This window comes from Mytilus galloprovincialis, chromosome 1 (assembly GCF_965363235.1).
Source record: "Mytilus galloprovincialis chromosome 1, xbMytGall1.hap1.1, whole genome shotgun sequence".
NCBI lineage: Eukaryota > Metazoa > Mollusca > Bivalvia > Mytilida > Mytilidae > Mytilus > Mytilus galloprovincialis.
Window position 1 is genome coordinate 13711937 of NC_134838.1, and position 17737 is coordinate 13729673.

The 17737-nt window shown below is 31.8% G+C and overlaps 2 long non-coding RNA genes across 2 annotated transcripts in view; both read left to right on the plus strand.

Moving 5' to 3' along the window:
* LOC143066227 (uncharacterized) overlaps positions 1 to 17737 on the plus strand; it is a 257038-nt gene that overhangs the window by 137517 nt on the left and 101784 nt on the right. The gene's annotated exons all lie outside the window — the stretch shown is intronic.
* Positions 2583 to 7311, plus strand: LOC143070974 (uncharacterized). Its single transcript, XR_012976767.1, has 4 exons — positions 2583 to 2708; positions 3888 to 4071; positions 5948 to 6126; positions 6790 to 7311. It is a non-coding gene; the product is annotated as an uncharacterized LOC143070974 (long non-coding RNA).

Genomic DNA, 17737 nt, shown 5'->3' on the forward strand with positions numbered 1-17737 from the left:
TTGTTCCCGTTTGAGATCATACTGCGCTAATGTGGCGTTCATACATTACGATAACTGCTCCCGTTTAAGACAAGAAATTTACAGTATAAGAACACAAGTGAAAAACTCGGATTACTATCCTCAATTATCTGGAATGTCTTATTATTGTCCGAACGCAGTCGTGTAAGTTCGTAACATATTCCTACGGGTCGGGAATGGTCCGGATAGTACGGCGAAGCACCCTGACTGTTAGGTGCGTTCCGTAACATTCTGGAGAATTCAGCCGATTTTTCTAGTCGGATTACAAGCGTGACTATGTCGTGACATATTCTGCTATATCGGCTCAAAATCCGAACAATGTTCTGTGTTTTCAGGACGGTGTTCTGTGGAACAGAAATGATCTAGAGACATTTTTCATTATTTTTTTTCTGCTGATTGAGTCCAGATTGCATCCATATCTTTGCCGAAACCGTTCAGAAACAGTCCTGTTATTGATACGACATTCGTCAATGCTACACTCGTCAGAGTCCCGACAAATACAGAACACAATACGAATGAGTCCAAACAAAGCCGTTTGCAATGCGGTACAGCGGACCGTGATAGGATTACGCTCCGGCAGTACCTTATCATACCGAATATGCCGACAGGTAATTAACGGTAACTTCCGTCACTGTCTGATCTCTGCCGGGTTACATTCGTAAGAATCGGAACGCAGTCGTGACAGGCTCGGTCGAATTTTATCATGCGAAAGATACAAATCGGATTAGATTCGGATTGAGAACTTGATTATCAGGACAAATTCGTTTGGAAAGGGTTGAATATCGACGCTTCCTAAACAATATATGATTGTTGTCGTGATTAAAAAATCTTGTTTACAGATTTTAATTAAAGTTTGAATTTCTATCCACGATTCACAGGATCTTGATCAGACTTTTGCAATTCAAATTTGGAAGGGTCCTGTCAAGGACGGCAGAAAAATCGTTGATGTGTGACCCCAGCTTAAGACACGAACAGTTAAATAGTCGGATTACTATCCCCATCGACCTTGAATGTCCTAACATTGTCTGAACGAAGTCGTATACGTTCGTATCAGATTTCTGTTGATGGGGAATGGTCCGGAGAGGTCGGCCAAGCACCCCGGCAGTAGGACATGTCCCGTAACATTCGGGGAAATTCAGTCGATTTTTTCTAGTCGTGATTATGTCATGACAAACTGTGATTTATCGTAATAAAATATTGACAATGTTCTGTGTTTTCTGGACGCTGTCCTCCGGAACGTGCATTATCTGGAAAAAAAGGTAAATAAAGGCAACAGAAGTGTAAACTTGAAAAAGGTAAATAAAGGCAACAGTAGTATAAACTTGAAAAGGAAAATAAAGGCAACAGTAGTAAAAACTTGAAAAAGGTCAATAAAGGCATCAGTAGTATAAACTTGAAAAAGGAAAATTAAAGGCAACAGTATTATAAACTTAAAAAAGGTAAATAAAGGCAATAGTAGTATAAACATGAAAAAGATAAATAAAGGCAACAGTAGTATAAACTTGAATAAGGTAAGCAAAGGCAGCGGGAGTATACACTTGAAAAGGGTAAATAAAGGCACTAGTAGTATAAATTTGAAAAGGGTAAATAAAGGCAGCGGGAGTATAAACTTGAAAAAGGTAATTAAAGGCAACAGTACTAGTATAATCTTAAAAAAGGGTAAATAAAGGCAACAGTGTTATAAACTTGAAAAAGCTAAATAAAGGCAACAGTAGTATAAACTTGAAAAGGGTAAATAAAGGCAACAGAAGAATAAACTTGAAAAAGGTAAATAAAGGCAACAGTATTATAAACTTGAAAAAGTAAACAAAAGGCAACAGTAGTATACACTTAAAAAGGGTAAATAAAGTTAAACTTGAAAAAAAACGGGCTGTCCATATATCACCATAATGACCAGTTTTCAATAACTATTATGTTTATTTCATTGAGAAACTATGTTTTAAAAAGAATTCATAGAATTAAAATTCAAATTGTTGAAAGTAACCTCGAGATAATGTACGATTTCTTTAGGAAAGAGTAAAGACCGGTCATAGTTTTAGATATCTATATAAGTCACTTGAAATACAAAATAAAGTTTACTATAATTTCATCAGTAGCAAAACGGTCATTAGAGTTTTCTGCACTAGCAGACGGGTCTTCCATTTTCCTAACTGTAAACTGCAAACACGTCTGAATCGCGTTGCGTTTTATTACGGAACGTCACACAAACAGACAAACCACACCCCACCGGTCCTTATCATGTAAAAGTCTGATAACGACCGGTTTTCCGGTCCGTTTTGTTCTGTTAATGACCGATGAAACTTATTACTGAAGAATAAAGAATGTCATGTGGCCTCTTTTTATCCAATAAGATAAGCTTATTCTTAACCGATATAGATAATGAATGTTACTTATATCGCTATTTGCATATCACAACCTCAAAAACAACTTCAAAATTGAAAACGCAAAATGTACTGTAAAAAGCATCTGGTATGGTTTACCTAAATTGTTCATGGGTATTTCCATGCTTTTTTCCTGTGAAAACGAAGCGGATAGTAAGCAAAGGTTGTTGACGTATAAGGAAGAAAATTATTACTTGATATATATGTATAACGTTGTTTCGTCAAATCACAGCAAAAAGGTACGCCCTGCAAGCACAATCTTACTACAAGTCAACATGTTTGGATATCTGTGTTTATTCCAAATCATAGGTTTGTTTATTAACACTGAAATAATAAATGTACGATATCATTTGAATGTTAGGCTCATGCCATTTTATATAATTGTATACGACAGTTATCAGTTTTAGATTTCTACCTTAAAGTTCGGTATATTTGTTAATTATTATAATTTTAACATTTGTTTTTTATAGATATTAATTTTCAATTTAAAAAAGGGTGTAATAATATCAACTGATTGTTTGAATGATGTTTAACGCCACTTGCAGCACTTTTGCGCTATTATTGTATTTCGTGGCGGTCAGTGTTTGTTCTTGGAGGAAGCCGGGGTGCCCAGAGATAAAACTTACAATCCTAGTAAATTACACGTGTCGGGATTGAATGTATAATCGTAGTGTTGACCGGTGTTGTCTGTACAATCTATTCATGTTTTAGATTTGTTTTGAATTTTGTATTACAAAAGTAAACCCAACAGTGTGATAATTAGATTTCAACTTTGATTAACTACAGTATCAATGGCTTAGTCTCTTGTCCAGCGCTCCAGACCACTATTCCACTAAGAGTTTAGGACTGTTTGCATTAAATGCAAAACTGTCTAAATATAGCCATTTTCAGATCTTGCAAAGGATATTCAGATACGTGATAATTTTTAATTTTAATCATATTACTCTTCATACAAGACTTGCACAAGTTTTGTTCAGATAAATTATTTCCTGTTTAAGATTTATAACATGATTGCATATTGTGTAACGTATGCCACAAATTGATTGCTTTGTAAACATCGACACACAAAAGACTTTGAAGTAAAAAAACATTAAAAAAGTACAGATACAATAAGGATAAAGTTTTAAGGAAGCACCTTGACAAGATAAGAAAAATAAAACAAGAAGGAACTGAATTTAGAAATAAAGAATATTTTATGAAATACAACGATGAGACATTAACGATACTAATCTTAAACTGAAATTTTGTTTAATGTTCCTTAACAGTTATTTGTAAAGGTATTTAAAACAAAGCTACGTAATGCACCTATAACTTATTTTTACAACAATTACACGCAGTAGGTTCTATTTGAATATAATTTGTGTCAGAATAGAATATATTCAACGTGTTTTATTTTTCAAGTCAAGCAGTTTAAATTATTTATTAAAGTAGAATGATCTTTATTATTTTATGAAACATCCAATGTAAACCAACACTTTTGTATTTCAGAAGTGGTACTCAGTAAAACCTGCTATTACAGAATAAGCTATTATTATTCTTATTCTTCAAGTCTTAGAAGCGAATACTGTACATACGGCTGCTGTTCAAGTTCTACATCAAGTCCATGTTGTTCTTCTTCATATTCATCATATTCATCATATTTGGATGGCCTGAGTAACTACAGCTATACTCTGTATGTTGGTTTTTTATAAAAAAAAATCCTTTGTCTAGAGCATTGTATCAAATTATAATATCCTAACATTAAAAAACTCATATTTTGTTCAGGCCTTTAGACACTTTTTGAATTGAACACCATGATTTTGATTTTGCAGTGTAGTATTTTGCATTGGACGCAAACTATGATACCAACATTAATTAATATACGGATAGAAGTAAATAAATCAACTTTTAATGTAGCTAACAATCAATGATTTAACAATTGAAATAAAGGTGTACTAATAAATGATCAAACCATCTGGTATACATAATAATATTTACGTGATGGTATTCGTTAAATATTTTCGGTCGACGAAACTAAAATGACTGTTTACAACATTATGATAGTTTGTTTTCAAATGTATGTGTATTTCGTAGTTGAAGACACGCCGACTGGGAAGCTTAACAGATATATAACGCTAAGGAACGGTACAATTGAGAACAACAATACAGACGACAAAATATGAATATTCTACAAGATAAACAAGAAATAATTTGCATCCAGTATAGAATTCTTATCAAACAATCATAAAAACGTTTTATATAAACATTAGAAGATAAGGTATGATTGGCAATGAGACAACTCTACAAATAAAAAACCAAATAAAGGCAACAAAAGTATACCGTCCATCAAATCATAAATCGATTGAGAGAAAATAAATCCAAGTTACAAATCAAAACAGAGGAAACACATCAACTATAAGAAGAAAACAACAGATGATAAAAATGATGTAAATGAAAGCAACTTACCGGATGGTCTTTTAAATGCGCAAAACCCATTACTATATTAGCACTGATATGACTAACTGTAAATTTCAATGAGTAATCAAAATCCTGATGTATGTACAAATATACTGCTGACTTGGTACAGGCACATGCAGATTATGACGCCATGGTTTAATATCTTTGCAAGCGCTCAACTAGGAATGTGTCTTAAAATCAATATATCAGTATGTATAACCACTACATAAAAATGGTTACACTAGGTTACACATTAGAATCAATCAACTGTAGGGTTACACTTGTTTTATTATTTACATTCAGCTAATCAAAGTTACAACTTATAAAACAAACCTTATTCGAGCCTCCTAAAGTTACAGTGTTAAATTGGTTGTTGATTTGATTTTACAGATTTTATTCATGTAACCACGTGTAACTACCGTGTAACTTACGTGTGGCAATAGTAATCCTGAAAAATGTTGGAATAATATTGAAAGAGAATATATCAAAACCTATACATTGACTCAAAAAAGTAAACAAATTCATTTTAAATTTGAAATGAACATAAAATGGTAAATATAGATTTGGTAACCCAGTACCCTCATTCTCCTATAGAGTTCTTATATGTGATTTAAGACACAAATTTCAGGCCATATATGCGTTGAGCACACTTTTTTCGACCAATCCGAAATCCGAAAATCAAGCATTCCTACAAATTGTGCATAATAGTAAAAAATTGTTTGCATCAATGTTAAAAACAGGATGCATTATTTTACTAACATCTCCTTTAAATGTTTATTCTGGCTGTGATATTTCCATGTTTTGGAATATTGTACAAATGAATTGTATACACTCCGACAATGTATCTGCTTCCTTGATAATTTTTTGGGGGACGGTGATATTGTGACCTGTCGATTTACTTAAATATGACCCTTTTGAATGTTTTAAGTAACATGTGATTCAAGAACCTTTTTACCAAACCATACTAGAGCCTTTCATGTATGCTATACATAAATCAGAATAGGCAATAGAAGAAAAGTGAAAAGTTTATAACACATTTCATATTATTATTTCTATGTTGCATGCTAAATTATTTAATTTAATAAGCATAACAAGTTTCTGGTATATTATAGGTCAACAGCTGGAACCATAGGGGCTGTTGTTGGTAGTCTCCTCGCTTTATCTATCTTCGTAACAATCATCTCCTTCATCTGTAGAAGAATGAGAGCGCAACGAGGTGTGCAAGGTCAGGTTATGTCTCCACCTGCTGTGACATACGTAACTACAACTGGAGGCCCTGTACCAGCTGCATGTAAGATAACAGTTTTAGTATAAAGTAAATATGTGGTGTTTTTTTTGGGTAAAATATTTGTTAATTTCGTCGAAAAGATAAAGGGATTTTAATCACTGAAAGGGAATGGAGACGATATACAAAATTGTGTTTGCTTTCGTCGGCATTGAACGGATTGGTGTTTTGGCTTACAATAAAACAAATTGGCATTAAAATATATACTTTTATTTAACAAAAGGCAGTTAACTCGTAGCATTCCCATTTGGCTGTGAGATTGAAGACAAAATTATTATGATGATAAACTTGGAATGCCTGTGACGAATGATATCGGCAATAGACATATGCGGGTTCTACACCATTTTGTAGATAATTTAATACGAAGTATGGCATAACAAGTTTCAGATATATATACAACCACAGTATTGAAATATATCGGAAGTCCGCGGCCGGGTTGCATTTCTGAAATACACGAGTTGGGTAAACTTGTGATATATATTAAATTATACAGGTAATTTCTTTTAGAGACAAGTGCTTGTGGAATGAAATACACAATTTCAAAAGGAAGAATGCAAAAAAGTGCAAGTTTAAAATTTAGTATGTTCAGACCACAGGGTTAAATTTCTTATCATATTTAAATACATGAATTAATATCAGCCAATTATAATGATGTTCTATATTTTTTAGACCCTCAAAATGCTTACCAACCCCAATTTGGGAGTAACATTAACATAATGGGCAGCACTGAACAACTAAATGTTATTCCACCAAATAATGGAAACACAGCCTGTCCATCAAATAATGGGAACACAGTTTATCCACCAAGTTTTGGAAACCAAGCGTATCCACCAAGCTACGACAATCTTGCTCATGACAACATGAAAGGAAGTGAAAGTTCCATGAACGCATGTACATAGTTGATCAAAGATGACAAAATTGAAAAAAAACATTTATTAATACTTTTTTCTTTCTTTGAATCATAATAAGTTTCGGAATGTTTTCAGAATCATTTTTGTATTTTTAATTTAGTATTAATGCATGTATTGCCATCTCAGATATCAAGATAAGATATTTTGATTCCAATATATTACAGTATTCACTAACAATTTTTAAAATATTAAAATTGATATTTGTTATTAAATCCAATAAGAAAATATTGTTATGAATGGTTAAATTTAGGTATTTTAATAAAAATAATGATATAACCTTTGACCAAGTTAAAGGCATTTATAAATCTCAATTGATACATTAAAAAAGGCAACAGTGGTATATACCGGTGTTCAAAAGTCAGAAATCAAGTGAGAGAAAATAAAGATGGATTACAAGCTTAAACCGAGGGGAACACATCAACTATAATAGGAAAACAAACAAACAACTTAAACACTGAAAATGCGACTAAAACAGACACCAACATACGAAGAAATTTTCTAATAACAACTGCCATATGCCTGACTCGGTACCGGACATTCATTTCAAAGTAAAAATGGTGAGTTGAATCCGGTTTTATGGCTAGCGAAACCTCCCGCTTATATTACAATGTCGCGAAAATGACAAAAATCCAGCATAAACACACATCACAGAGAAACGCACCAACTAATAAATTTAATAGTCGACAAAACTTGGCAAACCACAGAACAACCAACGACCGATACCACAGGATGTCAAAAAAGGAAGGCACGTAACGAAATTTAATCTCGACCAAAATGCAACTATTTTTACAATAAGCTCAGATATCAGGCTATAATTTGTACGCTACACGCGCGTTAGACTACAAAAATAAGGAAAAATAGAAAATTGATATAAAGCAAACAATAAAACGAGTATCAACCACTTAATTACTCCTGACTGATATTGGCACTTAAATGATGAGGTAGAGTAAACCATGTGTGCGACACTCAATCCTTTTCTAACCATAGCTAGGCACTGGAATTATATATAAGCATTTTTGAACAGTTTGAAGTTGTCTCATTGTAAATCATACCACATCTTCTTTTTTATATGGTTGCAAATGAGACATTTACATATAGATTAAAGAAAAAAGATGTGAGCATTCTACAATATATGTAAGCTAAACAAAAAGTATGAAAAAATGTGAACTAGTTCAAAAGAGAAAACCACTGACCTGATTTATGTACCAAACAATTAAGGAAACATAAAAAATTGAAACACAGCAACGAATTAAACGAATAAAAAACTACTGAATAACAGAATTCTGACAATGAACAGACACGTCAATAATTTGGATGTGTTAATAATGTTTGCAGTCCCAATCCCTCTCCTAACTGCAGTTTTCGCCTTGGTTAATACAGTAGATTTTTTCACAGTTTGTGCGGGTCAATTGTATTTCATTGCATTAACAATTTGTTACCATACTTTAAACTATTCGACAACCTTTAATTATTTTTCATGAAATTTACCTTGATATACCAATTAACGACCATGTGTAGCTGTTAATACTATCTAGTACAGTTATAAAACAGTTTCTAACTTTAGAAGTTCTACCAATGAACAGTTTTAGATAGAACAAATCTGGGTTATTCCCGAGAACGGTTTAGATAGAACGAATACTGGGTTATTACCGAGAACATTTTAGATATAACTAATCAGTAGTATTAAAGTTCGTTCTCTTTTGTTTATTTTTCATTCTTTCTTTGTTTTTTTCTTAATACTTATGTTTTTCAGGATCTTTTTATCCATTTTGATTTTTTTTCTAAACAGCTTTGAACCATGTATTATCATTATCACTGTACTAGTATATATTTGTTTAGGGGCCAGCTGAAGGACGCCTCCGGGTGTGGGAATTTCTCGCTACATTGAAGACCTGTTGGTGACCCTCTGCTGTGGTTTTTTATTTGGTCGGGTTGTTGTCTCTTTGACACATTCCCCATTTCCATTCTCAATATTTTAGTATCATTATATAACGCAGATAGCAAAGGAACGTACGCTACATTCAATCAACGTAAGATTGTAAACTTTTAAAACAAAATCAACTGTAATTAGCATCTGATATCATTTAAAAAAATCATTGGTTTTAACATAACTTATTTTCTAAGGAGATAACCGCCCATTAAGTGTATACGTATAAAGAAGAAAATGCTTATTGTAAACAATAAAATTAGTTTGTTTAAATTCGAAAAGTGAAAGGTGTTACTTCAAAAAAATAAATTATTAACTGGCAACATGTTTGGATACCTGTTTGTATTACAAATTATAGGTTTGTTTGTGCTTTGATAATTTTTTATCTATTTTGAAAAAAAAACCGCTGTTTTTGAAAAAAAAAATTTGTTCATGCTCCGAATATTTTATGTTTGTTTGTATTATAATTCAAATATTTTTTTTTATTATTTCAAGTGCAGACTATATTATGCTTGAGTGCTTACGCTATTCGTATCTGAAGTTTTAATTTTACATTGTTTGTTACTTTACCTAAGTTGATAATTAAAATTGTAAAAAAAGTAAAATAATGGCTTTTAGGTCAAAAGTATACGCAAATTTGGCTACCTTACGTATGTGCAACCATCTGAGGAATGCGGAACTACCATGGATATCAACAAAAATATAAATACGTGGAACATTTTATGGCATGAAACAAATAGTATCTACAGATAGAAAAACAAATGAATAACCACTCGTTATTATCGTGAAGACTAAATTTTATTTGATTTAGAGCAAGGGTTTATTCACAAAGCGAAAGAAGCACGTCATATTAGAATATACGTCTTTTTATTGTTTTTTTTATATATAGCGTTTTGTTGACGTTTGTTTGTCTTTTCATAGTTTTTCCATTTTTTCAATGATTTAATTATTTTGCTTGGTCTCTTTTCGACTTCTAAGTTTTGAATCTCAATTTGGTATATGGTATCGTCTGCCTCTTTTTTCTTAAATCAAATAATACATAACAAAAATGAAATCGATGATAGTTATGGTCAAATGCGTGTGTTAATTTTTTTGTTTTGTATTAATAAATTACTGGTGCAATTCAATAAATTAAATTATCGTGATACATCAAGGACTGTCCGTATGACAGTGGCATTGAGTGCGACAGCACTGCCATTCATTCAGTGCAATTTTCAGTCCATGATATATAACGATAATGACCATTTATTCAATAACTATCATGCTATTTCATTGAGGGACCATGTTTTTACTAATTCTCATAGATTAAAATGTTGAAAGCAAACTCAGTTATTGTACGATTTTTAAAGAAAAGGGTGAAGATCAGTGGTAGTAATACATGTAGCTATAAGTCACTGCCATTTATCTTAGTGCATTTTTTTAGTATATGAATACCAAATAAAAGTTTTCCTTGATTTTCATATTTAAGAAAACACATGTTAAACAATTCAATAACTTAAATATAAAATTAAAAACAGAAAATTGTTTTATTAAGGTCAAGTTACAGTAAATGGGCTATGTCACAGATTTCAGTAAGCTCAGTAAGCCCCTTTTTGGCCCCAAAATATAGCAGTTTTACAAAATTGTAAAATTGTAATAATATAGCTATTTATTGGAAAGTAGAATGCTTCTGCTACAACAAATATGGGCTGTTTTTGACAATAAAATGCACATATATCGGGAACTAACATCGTTAATTCATGCTAAGTTACTGAAATCTTCACAATAGTTATATTTTAGACGGTTTCCGTCTTAAATGAAAGTGGCCGCATTCGTGTTCATTCTTAATATTGAAATGTAAGTTGTATTTGATGATAATACATAACATAGATAAATGTTGAGGATGAATAAGGATGCAGCCACTTTCATACTTGACAATAAACATCTGAAAAGTGACGATGTTTTGCATATTTGATAGATTTTTCATATTCAAACTTGAATTGGAGCATTTTTAATGACTAAATCAGTTAACCTCTTTCCCATAAACTAATTGAATAAATTGAAATAGACAATCAAGTGTTTAAAAAGTGTCCAAAATATTTCGTTATATGAACATGAAATTTCAGGCCAAAATCGGCCCTTACCGGACCTACTCCTTTTGCATACAACTTTGGCTCGATGAACTTCAACTGAAAATCGAAAAAATAATGCATTTATCTTATTTATCATTTGTAATATTACTGATTAAATTATTTCAAAATGGGTGAACATTTGTATGGAAAGCACATGAAATCGGCTAAAAATCTTTTGATAATTGTCTGCAAAACATCAAATCTTTGATACTACTCCATAGAATTTCTAAAAAAAACTAAATGTTGTGGATACATAAATTTTCGTTTTAATGGTGAAAATAAAGATAGGGTCACCGACTTCGTTTTTATGGTATACATCATCACTGTCGTGTTATTTGTGAAAAAATCCTACAAAACGTCGAAATAATCGTAACGTCGTCGTGTTACAGGCCATAAAAAGTTGATTGTTGACGTTTTACACTACAAACAAGGCTACAAATTGATAATAAGACAAAAAACGGTGACCATATGATTATTTTATATCATCAAAAATAAATGATGTGTCAACAACATATAGTCTTTAAAGAAAAATCTATGGAGTAGAATTAGAGATTTTATGTTTTAAATTAAGCAAAATTTTAGAAAAATTTTCGCCGATTTCATGTGTTATCTTTACAGATATTCACTCATATTGAAGAAAATCAATCTGTACTATTTTAGATAATAAAACAGATAAATGCATTATTTTTTTCGATTTTCATATGTAGTTCAACGAGTCAAGGTTGTAAGTAAATTTTAGAAAAATCTGCGACAACGGTCATTTTCTGTTCCTTTGCCTTAAAGGGACATATCTCTGCAAAGAGAAACCACGCCCAATCGGTCATTAACAGAGAAACCAAACCCCACCGGTCATTAACATGTTAAAGTCCGTTAACGAGCAGTTTTCCGGTCTATTTTGATCTGCTTATGACCGATGGAATTTATTAAGATTAAAAAAGGTCATGTGGCCCCTTGTTATCCAATAGTCTTAACCGATATGAGATAATATTGAATAAAGTAAGAAAAATACGGTAAAATGACAATGAGAGAAGCACAGTAAACAATACAATTTCCTCAACCATACTAAAAAGTTTACCATAAAGCTTGATTCATTTTTTAAGATTGTTACTCATTAAGGTTATATAGCATTATTTTTTCTTTTCCTGTATCTATAAACACAATAAAATGGTAAATAAATATTTGGTTTTTAGGAGTGTACAGTAAAACCTGTAATTACAGTAGAAGCTTTATACGTATTATTCAAGTCGTAGTAGCAAATACTGTATCTATAGTGCGGTGACTCAAGGCAGAATTTTTTTAATTTAATCTCCCCATCGAACACACACCTACATAATATAGCATTGGAAATAGGAAATTGTGTACTATAATATTGTGTCTGTCGTCAGGACTTGATATGGTCACATTTTTTTTAAATTGAGGTCAAAGGTCATATGTAAAAATCTGTGAACATTTGGGAGGATTTCAATTTTGTCATTTTTTTCTATTTCTAAACTCTATCTGAATACAAATGATACTGTTTTGGCTTTAGTAATGTTTGTTATTATACATGAACCTTAATAATTGAGATTTTTTTATCAAAAAAAAATCCTAAAACGACATTTTATAAACAAAACTTCATAAATCAAGTTTTCAACCTATAAAATGTTTAAAGCACCTTAACCTTATGAAAAATATCAATTTCAGGTAAAAATCAAGTGTCATGCAGGACAATACCATAAAATTATTTTTAAACTATCATAGTGGGTGAGGTATCAAACCAAAGCAATAGAACACTACAGTCAAATATGACCTCAAATTGAATTTGCAGATACTTCAGTTTTTTTTATAGACTACTCGTTGCTTTTTGGTTTTTTTTCACAATTATTACTGCATAGTATTATCTTTTGTTGTATATTTAACTCTGGTTAATATCTATTACATTATAGGTTTTGTAACTTTATCCCCCCCCCCTTTTTTTCCCTTGCAACGTACCTCAAACTTCAAAAGTATTCAATATAAAAAAAAGAAGATGTGATATGCTTGCAAATGAGACAACTCTCCAAATGAGACCAAATGAGACATAAAACAATTATAGGTCCCGTACGGGCTTCAACAATGAGTAAAATTCATACTGCATAGTCTTCAATTCCCGACATGTATAATGTAAAACAAACAAAAAATCGAACGGCCTGATTATTAATGTACAAAATAAATAAGAAAGAAACAAATAAAGTATATAGAAACAAACGACAAACACTGCATTACCGTCTCGGGACTTGAAACAGACACATACAGATAGTGGCGGGGGTTTAACTTTTTTAAGGGTACGCACGCTAACACTCCCCTAACCTCGGGCCTGGAACCGTGTGTACCAGTACAACAAGCTTTATACCAAATCAACCGTTATCTCCATCATCTTCATTTTCATCAACCGTCACAACACATGTTTTGATATGTCTACACATTTCACTCATTGCCACAGATCTGCACATGAAAGGTTCTGCTCAAAGCAAACACTTTATTTTGAGTTTTTCCTTACAAGTACAGACAAGGTATTGTAGGAAGTCCGAAGACATTTGTTCCTAAACAAATACCAGCTTCAAACCATCCCTATCATTTCAAGATTTAACAGAGATCTAAAAGGGGGTTTAGGAAGGTGTGATGACATCCATATGCTTGTCTGCAAAGATGCTGGGGAAACATTATACGAGACGTATATACTATCTTGAATTCGCTCAATTTCATGGTTGGCAACATATTAGATAGCGTCGCACTTTACTTTAAGAAGCATAAAATCCGTTGGCATTCAATGTTTCAACAAGGTGTTTTGAACCAAACGCATGGTACATATGTAAAGCCAATCCTAAATGAAAAGGGGTAAAACAAGAACGATTGCCTCAACAATTGCTGAGCATTTCCACAATTTCTCTGGTGCAATTTCCTGAGAATAGTCTTGGTTGTATGCAGTTTCATTGAGTAACAATAGAATGAATTGCAATAAATACGAAGGCATTGACTGAATTAAGAAGGAAGAGACAATTCATCCGAAGTTGGGTAGTCTTCTTTAGAGTTTCGATGTCTTTTCTAAGTCAACTTGCAGCGGAATGAAATATCTGTCTGTTATTTTTGTTTACAGTTGACAATGAGATTTTGAGGTCAGTTTTCAAATGATTAGAAGCTTATATGGCATCTTAGATATTTATTTTGCTAATAAATATTATGTTATATTTGCCTTGAACTTGTTGAAGTCGTTTGACAACTGAATTTCTATAGAAATAAATGAATTTAGACTGCATTTTACATTTAGAATATTTTACATTAGAATTAGCCGGAAAAAATGATCTATATTTATAAAGTAACGGTGTCATGAGGAATGACCATAAAATCGTTATCAATAGCCAAAATAAAATTAGTAAAAGCAGTATCGTGTTCTGAGATATCTGCTTCCACGGGTTTGGATTTTTTTTTCGTTTTTAGCAAAAAATTTGTACTGCAACCAAAATGACAGAGTGCTTGAAGTTTAAAAGATGGACGGGAAACTATGCCAACTTTAACTTTACCTGACACGGATAAACATTTTTAATACGCTCATCTGATTCAAACTTGAGTAATTTTTTATCTTTCTAAAATGTTTTGTTGTTTTTGTACAAATACCCGAAACTGAGGGACAACAGTCAGATAATTGTATGTTGTCATTAAATATCAGACTAGAAGCTTCCTCGCTCTAAAAGGGGGAACACATATGTTTACTTGTGTAAGTTTTGTAGCATGAACGATGATAAACTGCCTGTACGGAGTTCTTCAAATTAACAGCTATCGCATAAAACATCTTGCATGATGTGTTCACCTCATCCAATCTTTTATGCAATGCAGATACAAAAATCGACTTCCTTAAACTAGTAAATTGACTCCAAATTTCAATCGAGGTTTTTTTGGGCATATTATGCACTGCATAACATTTAACGACTTTTGTCTTTTCTTTGGACTAAATGGAGCAAGTTGCACAGACTTGACATAACACGGAATATTTACTGAAACTATCCGTCAATTTTTTTGATTTTACAATAAGACTTTTCTGACAAAGTATATTTGATGTTTTATAACGAAAAAACAAAGAATATAAACATATACACACAAAGTATGTGCCATATATCAGTGCACTTTAATTGAAAATATGTGTATATAATAGCAAAAAAGGTAGTAATTTCATATATCATTTGAGAGCAAATTATTGACTAATACACAAAATGTGACGGAAGGCAAGTGATTGAGTTCCGTGTTGAAATTGGAGATTTTTACTCCATTCTTTTTCCATTGATTTCTTCAGGTTTTTTTTTCATATTTTGGTTCCGAAATTTTTATCACTTATTAGTTTTATTCACTACTATATGCTTAAAACATTATGGGATAATTTTTAATACTACTATGAAGAAGAAACTAAAGTTTGAGTCAGAATTTGCAATTAAAATTTACCTCAATTTTAAATAGTCTAAACTTCGCAAATTTTATAGATTAGAAGAAAATAAAATACTGAATAGAATATTTTGACATATAAAAATAGCTTCAGGAAAAACTATTTCAATTAAATGTAAGCAAACATACGCATTTTTCCATTTTTAAAAAGGGGGGTTGAAACTCTCCAATATACTACCAGTCATTAAAACGACATTTTAGAAAAAAGTGACCGTACGAAATTCTGACGACAGGGCAAAAACTAAAGAAGACATATTTGTCTTTAAATCAAGACTATTTTTAGCCGTGTGTTATTTGGGGAGATTAAACTCGCGATCTAGACGACTTTTTACACTTCTGTCACCGCACTACTATGGCTGTTGTTCGAGTTATTCATCAAATTCATGTTGTTCCTCATCATATTCATCTTATACTGTATCCAGAATATATGTATTTTATATCAGAAACGAACATTATTTTATTTTATATAACGTTACGTTACAAATTATGTTTGTTTCATTACAAAGCGTCATTTTCATTGGCCAACCTTATTTAAAAATGAAGTGTAGCATTCGTGACGACACCAGCTTCTACAATAAAGTGATAATGGATTTTGATTTGCAACATGCAAGCACAAAAAGGGCTATACTGTATTCTATATATAAAAAAAAATGATGATATTTTATTCAATATCTATACTATTAAACGAAAAGACTTCATTTTGTGTGTCGCTTCTTTTCCTTCCACAATAAGTTAATCATCATGCCTTTGTGTTCTATAGGTACCATGCATAGTCGCATTTGTCATCTATTCTGATGACTTTTCAGTTTTGGTTATTTTGGAAGAAAAACAAAAATAAAGGCGTCCGGATATTGTATCCGTCATCAGACCAACTTATAAGTCATAATAGTTATCATAGGTAGCAGGATTATAATTAAATACGCCAGACGCGCGTTTCGTCTACATAAGACTCATCAGTGACGCTCATATCAAAATATTTATAAAGCCAAACAAGTACAAAGTTGAAGAGCATTGAGGATCCAAAATTCAAAAAAGTTGTGCCAAACAAGACATCTATTCTATGTCATAAACGACATCTATTCTATGTCATAAACGACATCTATTCTATGTCATAAACGACTTCCGGTTTTCAACTTGCACATAATTCTAATTAATGGAAACACAAAAAATTATTGATACAAAATAAGTGTTTTTTTTTTTTACAAAATACAGCCGAAGAAAGAGGCTGACAAGGGGAATTTGATTTTTGCCTGTTTTTTAATAAACAAATAGTGTTCATGTGTGTTTTAACTGTCGGCGATGTTTATAAATAAAACATTTTTTTTCCAACATTTTTTTTTCCAACAATCTTTTTTCACTAACCAACTTTTTTTCTCTAAAGCATACAGAATCAGGACTTTTCTTTCTGAAACATAATGTATTTTTTTTTATTTTTTTTCACTTACAACTCGATGAAGGAGTTTTGACTTAGATTCGGAAAGGGTGCGCACATTAGCACCGATCTTTTAACTCGAAACAATCCGAATCGGACGAATCGAAGTAGGCCAAGTATACGTATACTTTTTTCCAATTTTTTTCCAATTTCGCTAATTGATCAACAGCACAGACCATAGCGATAGTTATTGGCAGTCTCGTCGCCTTGTCTATTTTTATTTCAATCATCTCCTGTATCTGCAGAAGTATGAGACAGGGTTCTTAAGGCCAGGTAGTATCTCAACCGCCAGTGGCATATATAACAACTACAGGAAGCAACACCCCCTCAACATGTATGATAGACGTTTTAATAAGGTGTAAATGGTTTTCATGTATATATAGATTATAAAATTAATGAATATCTAATGAATAAAATAATAACTTGTCAGAATACAAAATATATGTACTCTGGATAAATAAGGCTGTATACAGCATGATAATAATATAAACGAATTAATTGAGTCTGTATACAACAATGTAACAAAAGATTGGCTGTCACTAGCATATTAATACAACATGTAAAGCGGACTAGTGTGAAGTTATTGCCAATGAGATAACTATCCACCAGTAATCACAGAACGAGAATGTAAAATCAAGTTCCAAGTGAATACAATAAAAAAAAATCAAAGATTTTATTGTTCTTCTTATGAAATATTTTACCATATGAGAATTACTTATATCAGTTTAAAAAAAGGGACGAATAAACAACCAAATCTGAAATCTACTTCTTTAAATTCTCTAAA